The 7,355-nt window shown below is 43.0% G+C and overlaps 1 non-coding gene across 1 annotated transcript; it reads left to right on the top strand.

Moving 5' to 3' along the window:
• Window positions 1-4,737: 4,737 nt before the first annotated feature.
• trnan-guu (transfer RNA asparagine (anticodon GUU)) lies at window positions 4,738-4,811 on the top strand. The gene has a single exon. It is a non-coding gene; the product is annotated as a tRNA-Asn (tRNA).
• The last annotated feature ends 2,544 nt before the right edge of the window (window positions 4,812-7,355 follow it).

Genomic DNA, 7,355 nt, shown 5'->3' with positions numbered 1-7,355 from the left:
AAAAGAGCAGGGCAGTGGGAATTATTGGATCGCTCTTTCAAAGAGGCACAGGCACTATGGGCCGAATGGCCTCCTTCTGTTCTGTCTGATTCTATGATTCTATAATAAGCTATCGCTGTTTGTCTGTCACCCAGTAAACTTGTTATTAATTCCTGCAGTGAGCAACACAATGTTGTGGGTTGATTAATGATGATTGAAACAATTATAAAGGGTCTGACTGACTTGAATTATCCCTAAATACCTTTGGTTAACAAAAATCTCTCAATCGCAGATTAAAATGAACAATTGATGTTGTACCTTGAAAGAGCTATCCAAATAGTCCCACTCCGCTGCTCTTCCCCCATAGCCCTGCTGACACTCCTGCCAGTGGAAACTGTTTCCCCCATAATTTTGAACAACTCTCTTAAATCTCCCCTGAAATGTGATTAATGGAGGTCAATGTGGGCAAATGTCAAGTCATCCACTAAGAAAGATCGGTCAGTCTATGATCTGAAAACATTGGCAGAGAATATTTTTTTTGCTGTGAAATAGCCGGTCCTGTTTAATTTAACAGAAGTTGCCCCAGATCCTTGCTCTCACAAGCAATGAACATTTGAAACATTCTCCTAAAATACGATGTGTAAAATGAGATATGGGTTAAAAGTTCAGCACATGCAAGAGCAAAATAATTCACTGTATGTCAACTGTCCCTCAGTAACCATATTTTAATGTATTTCATTCTGCAAAAGAAAGTTATTGGTTCAATAATGGTTATTAAATCTATTGTTATTTTATCACATTAGATGCATGTTATTCATTTAATAAAATTACTTCGCATTAATTAATTAAAAACGGTGATATCAAAATTAATTCCCTAACTGGGAATCGAACCCGGGTCACAGTGTTGAAAGGAATCGGTTATGAATCGTTTAAAGTTGTCCTAGAAAAATTTCACACTGCTAAATTAAAATCACGGTTATAATGTGTTTCGATGTAAAAGGGGATTAACACTGACAATACAAACATTAGACAGCGCCCGCGGTAAGACAATGCTTAAATTTAAACAGGTGCTAGCGATGCAACCGCTGAGCTAAAGCTGACAACAAGCAAAAAGTGGGAAACAACTCAATATAAAGGATGACCTCACAGATATCAGGGCCCGTGAAGTCTGGTCAACGTCAAGCCCCTCCTTTCTTATTCAGAGATGTGAAAGGGAGTCAGACGCCACAAACTTTAATTAAAAGCGCAAATACGAGTAACACTTACTTCCAAATCTTTTCACTGTGAAATTATTTCACTTTATTTCAAAGCTGATCGCTTTGAATCTGAAATTCAGCACAATGGTATTTATGTTCACTACTGATTCTATTTTCTGTGCACGGTAGAAATAACCGGTCCTGTTAAATTTGACCAAAGCTCCCCAGATTCCTGGTGTCATCAGCAATGCACATTTTTAAACCAGACTCCTAAAGCACAGTGTATATAATGAGATATGGGCAACGGTACAAATTATTGAACTATCGACTCTACCTCAGATAGCATTTCTTTCATTGTGCAAAAGAAGGTTATTGGTTAATTAATGATGCTTTCCCGTGAAAGCAACGGCGACAATTGTCGGTCCCTGTTAAACTGAACAACGGCTGCACCAGATTCCCGGTGTGACAAACACTGAACATTTTTAACTAACTCCTCAAATATCGTCTGTAAAATGAGATCTGGTGAAAATTCATCACAAGCAAAAGACAAAACACTTAAAAAAGTTTTGCCTGTCACTCGGTGACCATGTTAGGATTTCCTTCAGTTTGAAACAGAAAGTCGATTCATCAATTAGAACAATTGTTCATCTTTTTACAGAGTTTAATGAAATTCAGATAATAAAGTGTATGAAAACAAAAGTTAATCCCGACCTGCATTTGTAAACCACAGTTCTCTTCTGTGATGCTCTTGCTATAATCAACGGCGGTAGAGTTTCTGCAGTGTAGTGGCTGTCACATTCCCCTCGCGCACGAAATAGTCCTCGGTTCGATACCGGGCGGAAACATTATGAAAACCTTCCCCATTAAAATTGAAATAATATAAAAATATGGAAGAACTGATTTTGTGGTTAATTATCAATACAAGTAAAAATCTCAACGAACCCGTATATTTTCTCTGTATATTTCTGCACAGACTCAAACACAGCACAGATGACAGTGTCCCTCCCTCACTCCCGCTTCCTGCCCTGACGGTGCCGAAAGCCCCTCCCAAAGCTGCACATTCGGCTAGTTTCAGTGGATCCGCGGGTGATCTTTAAAGGATCCTGCAGCGTCGCCTCGGATAATAACCATAGATCGTCACCATATTTCACATACCGCAGCAACCCCGTCCATTTCAGTCTAAGTCCCCTTTTTAACTCTTTCGCGCCAGGCAAACTGTTTGTACAAAATTACATTTTAGGTGAAAACACAAATCAAAATCAAAAATCAAATCAAATCACCTTTTATTGTCATTGTAAGTGCACAAGTGCAGTACAACGAAATGTAGGCTTGCGGCTCCCGAGAGTGTACATTTAGATTAAGACATACACGCTCGAGCCGCAAGCCTACATTTCATTGTACTGCACTTGTGCACTAACAATAACAAAAGACATGTTCGCGCAACCACAGCACCAAGTGTGGGTAGGCATCCACTTGAAATGTACAGTGAGGTGAAATATTACCACAAGCTCCTGATGGACATGTTTCCATGTCTAAAATGCACGCACCGAACAATGCAGCTCCTGGGAAAACTGCAAATCCAGGCAGGGCTGTCCTGCATCATTTGAAACAACAGACAGACACAAGATTCTGCCAGTTTCCAATGTCTTCTCCTTCTGCTCCTATCACTTCTTTCCCTCCAGCTGCCTCTGCTCCTCCAGCCTGCAGGTGAATTCGATGCCTGATGTAAACGCAGCGGGTTCAGGACACAAACCCTTCCCTTTCCCTCCGAGAGGATGACGCACTGTAGGTTGCTCCGTAACCGCAATAGCTCAGTGGAGAGGAGCGACTTGAAGATTTATAAAAGTACAAAAGCAAAATACTGCGGATGCTGGAAATTGGAAATAAAAACAGAGACTGCTGGAAATACTCAGCAGGTCAGGCAGCATCTGTAGAGAGAGAAACAGAGTTAACGTCAGACGAACGGTCATCGACCTGAAACGTTAACTCTGTTTTTCTCTCCACAGATTTAATAATGGTCCCGGATTCAATCCCGGGATTCGGCAGTTTTCAGTTCATTTGAGTTTCTTTCCGCTGCCATTCTCGAACTGAACGATTTAAACTGGAATTATTTCTCCGGCACTGAAAGTTTGGCGACTAAATAGAGAGACATCAAGCACGGGAAATATTTATAACGTTTTAGATTGATCGATTTCCTCCTGTGTTTTTCTCTGGATGTTGTCTCTCTCGGTGCCGGCGAACATTTCATTGATGCATTTGTCCTGAACTGAAGCCTGTTGCCCATCTCGCGGGGTCAGAGCCGCTCTGTCTGTCTCTCACCTGCTTGTGACCATTATCGGGAACAGGCCGCCTGTTCAACGTTCATCAGCAAACCCAGAAACACAAATAAACAGAAAGATGTGTCTCTCAGCCCCGGTGGTAAAGGTGCAATGGATGTTAATCCAAATAAAGCCCCCGTGAGATTCTGTGTGGATTGGTTTACTTATAAAGTTTGTATTTTAAATATTTAGAAATAGCGTAAAATAATGAAAACATCCTGATGGTTTATACGGGGATCGAACCCGCGAGTTTGGCGCTATTAGCACCACGCTCTCACACCAACTGAGCTAACCGGCCACAAAGCTCCCATTGGCCAGGCTTGAACCCAGGCTGGGGAATTATCGTTCAGACTCACACTGGGTGACCGAGTTACTGCACAAACATTGAACAGACCACATCGCTTAAACATTGTTAACTGTTCGTATATACAACTGGGCAGAGTGTAAATCAAAAGTAACAGAGAAAGAGCTCTTTAGTTTAACAAACCTCATTCTAAAAATTATTATTGCACCACCGCTGAACAGCCCCTCCCTCAGTCCGGGTATAAAAACAGCCGGTGGAACCCCGACTGGGTTCGAACCCCCAGCCGGCGGCTGGAGCCGAATCCTCGGCTCAGATGTGGTTTCACGCTCATTCCTTTAGGAAACGCGGGTTCGGGTACGAAAAATCTCTCCTGATTCGCTCCCCTTATAGTGAAGGAGACAAAAAGTAACTAAAACCTGCCGAAACCTGGGATGGTCAATCTAACGCTTGCCCAACTAAGCTGTTTCGGCTTTACGGGCTGTGGTAGGTTCGTTGTTCTCATTCAGTTTCTACTGACCCCCACATAGAGCAGACAGGGCAGAGTCCCATCATTGGCCTGTGCTCTGGTGTATCTGGTTCCCAGGGCTCACAGTGAAGCGACCACGTGTATATCTGATCTCCACATTGATGAACAAATACAACAGCAAAAGAACTCGTGGGAAGATTCCAACAGTTGTGAGAAACCCAGACACCATGTTAATATCTCACCGTCACCATTGGTTGATGAACCGATCTAATGGCTCAAAGCGGGTTTTCACATCAGTTTGTTTAACGGATTTTCTTTCAGCGACTATTTCCATGTTCCGACAATAAATGTTACATTTCTTTAATTTGCACAAGTAAACAGAGTTTGGACAGTTACTATCTTGCTCTCCGTGACCTGAGGTTTTATCTCGGTAATCTCCGGCTTTAGTATGTGTTGTAAATAATCTTGAAACAGGTCTCTGTGGCGCAATCGGTTAGCGCGTTCGGCTGTTAACCGAAAGGTTGGTGGTTCGAGCCCACCCAGGGACGGTGTTTTAACTTTTCCAGGTTTTCAAAATGTGCATTTTGGCTGCAAGATCATGGGATAAACTGTAGCACTGGCTACAATGTCGGTGAGTATGAGATCATCCACTGGGATCCGAAAAAACCGTTTCGTAACATTTTCTTAATGGTGACAGACTAATAGCAACATGAGGAGGCCCTTCAGCCCCTCAGCCCTGTTCCTTCATTCAATTAGATCCTGGATAATCTGTATCTCAGCTGCATTGGCCCACCTTGGTTCCATATCCAGCTTCACTAGTTTGGAATGGTCTCATTTTTAGGTGCGCCTGGTGCCGCTCCTGGCCTGCTCTTCCACACATCTAACTGAACCAGGTTTGGTCCCCTGGTTTGACGGTAATGGTAGAGTGAGGGATCTGCCGGGCGAGGAGGCTACAGATTGTGGTTGAATACAATTCTACTGCTGCTGATGGCCCAGAATTGTACAGAGAAAATACACGTGTTTTATGAGATATTTTATTTTATTAATATTTAATCACAAAATTATTTCAACTTTTTCATATTGATTCAATTTTAATGGGGAATATTTTACAAAATGTTTCCGCCCGGTTTCTAATGGGACCTTTCGTGTGTTAGGTGAATGTGATAACCACTACACTGCGGAAAGTCTGCTCCGTGAGCTGTCGTTAGAACATCACAGAAGAGAATCGCAGTCTACAAATGCAGGTAATAGAATCATAGAGTCACATGGCACAGAAGGAGGGCATTCGGCCCATAGAGTCTGTGCTGGCTCTCTGTAGAGCAATCCAATCAGCCCCATTCCCCCGCTCTATCCCAGTATCCCTGCAAGTTTATTTCCCTCAAGTGCCTATCCAGCCTTCCCTTGAAAACTGAGTGTCTCCGCTTCCACTACTTCCGTCGGCAGTGAATTCCAGGTCCTCACCACTCGCTGCGTAAAAAAGTTTTCCCTCAAATCCCCCCTATATCTCTTGCCCAAAATCTTAAATCTGTGTCCCCTATTCATTTTCTCTGTTAACTATTCCAAGGAACATCCCAAAGGTTTAAAATTGTGCATGTTAAAATGCATCCTTTCCATCAGGGAATATGAAGCCCGGTCTCTCTCGTGACAGGCAAAGATACACACAACTCTACTAAGGAGAACTAACAAATACAAAATCTGTCAGAGCAACAGTCGAGCTGTGAACAGAGTGAGAAGGAGACAGAAGAGATGGACATAGAGAGAGAAAGAGACAAAGAGAGAGACAGAGACAAAGAGAGAGAGAGATGGACACGCAGAGCGAGATCCTCAGTTTGACGTCTCACAGAGTGGGCCCAGGGATGAGGGACTTCAGTTATATGCAGAGACTGGAGAAGCTGGGATTCTTTTCCTCAGAAGTTTAAGAGGAAATTTAATGGAGGTTTTCAAAATAAGGAGAATCCAGTGGCAGGAGGGTCGGTAACCAGAGGAAACTAATTGAAGATAACCGGCAAAAGAACCAGAGGGGAGATGTGGAGAATTTTTTTACGCTGCGAGTTATTGTGATTGGGAATGTGCTGCCTGAAAGGTCAGTGGAAGCAGATTCAATAGTAACTTTCAAAAGAGAATTGGTATACTATTGAAAAGGAGAAATTTCCAGGGCTGTGGGGAAAGAGCAGGGGAGCGGGACTGATTGGAGAGCTCTTTCAATGTGCCAGCGCTGACTTGATTGGCCGAATGACCTCCTTCTGTGTCGTATCAATCTATAATTCCATGGTCTACGAGTCTCTCCGCCCTGGGGTCGAAGGTGCAATGGATGTTCATCCAAATAATTCCTCATTGAGATTCGGTGTGGATTTGTTTCCTTATAAAGTTTGTATTATAAATTTCATGAAAAACCGTAAATTGCTGAAAATATTCTGATGACCCGAACGGGGATTGAACCCGCGACCTTGGCGTTATTAGCACCACACTCTCAGCAATTGAGGTAACCGGCAACAAAGTACCCCTTGGAAAGGTTCGAGCCCAGGCTGGGTGGTTGTATTTCAGGCTCACACTGGGTGACAGAGTTACTGCACAAACAATCAACACACCACATCACTTAAACATTGTTAACTGTTCGTATATAAAACTGGGCAGAGTGTAAATCGAAAGTAACAGAAAAAGAGCTCTTTAATCTATTAAACTTAATGCTGAAAGTTATTATCACACCACCGCTGAACAGCCCCTCCCTCAAACACTGCCCTGATATAAAACCAGCCGGCGCGACCCTGAGCCGCTGTCACCACAACCGGACTTGAACACGCAGCGGGCGTCTGGAGCCGGATCCAGAGGGTCAGATGTGGTTTACATATAAGAACATAAGAAATAGGAGCAGGAGTAGTCCATTTGGCCCTTCAAACCTGTTCCACCATTCAATAAGATCATGGCTGATCTTCTATCTCATCTCCACTTTCCTGCACTATCCCCATATCATAAGAACATAATTGATTCCTTTAATATTCAAAAATCTATCGATCTCTGTCTTGAATATAGTCAATGACTGAGCTTCCATAGCCCCCTGGGGTAGAGAATTCCAAAGATGCACCACCCTCTGA

The sequence above is a fragment of the Somniosus microcephalus genome, unplaced genomic scaffold (genome assembly GCF_052327205.1).
Source record: "Somniosus microcephalus isolate GS21.2 unplaced genomic scaffold, FLI_Smic_1.0 unresolved_chr4, whole genome shotgun sequence".
NCBI classification, from domain to species: Eukaryota; Metazoa; Chordata; class Chondrichthyes; order Squaliformes; family Somniosidae; genus Somniosus; species Somniosus microcephalus.
Note: the sequence above shows the minus strand (reverse complement) of the source record. Positions and strands in the feature narration are given on the sequence as shown.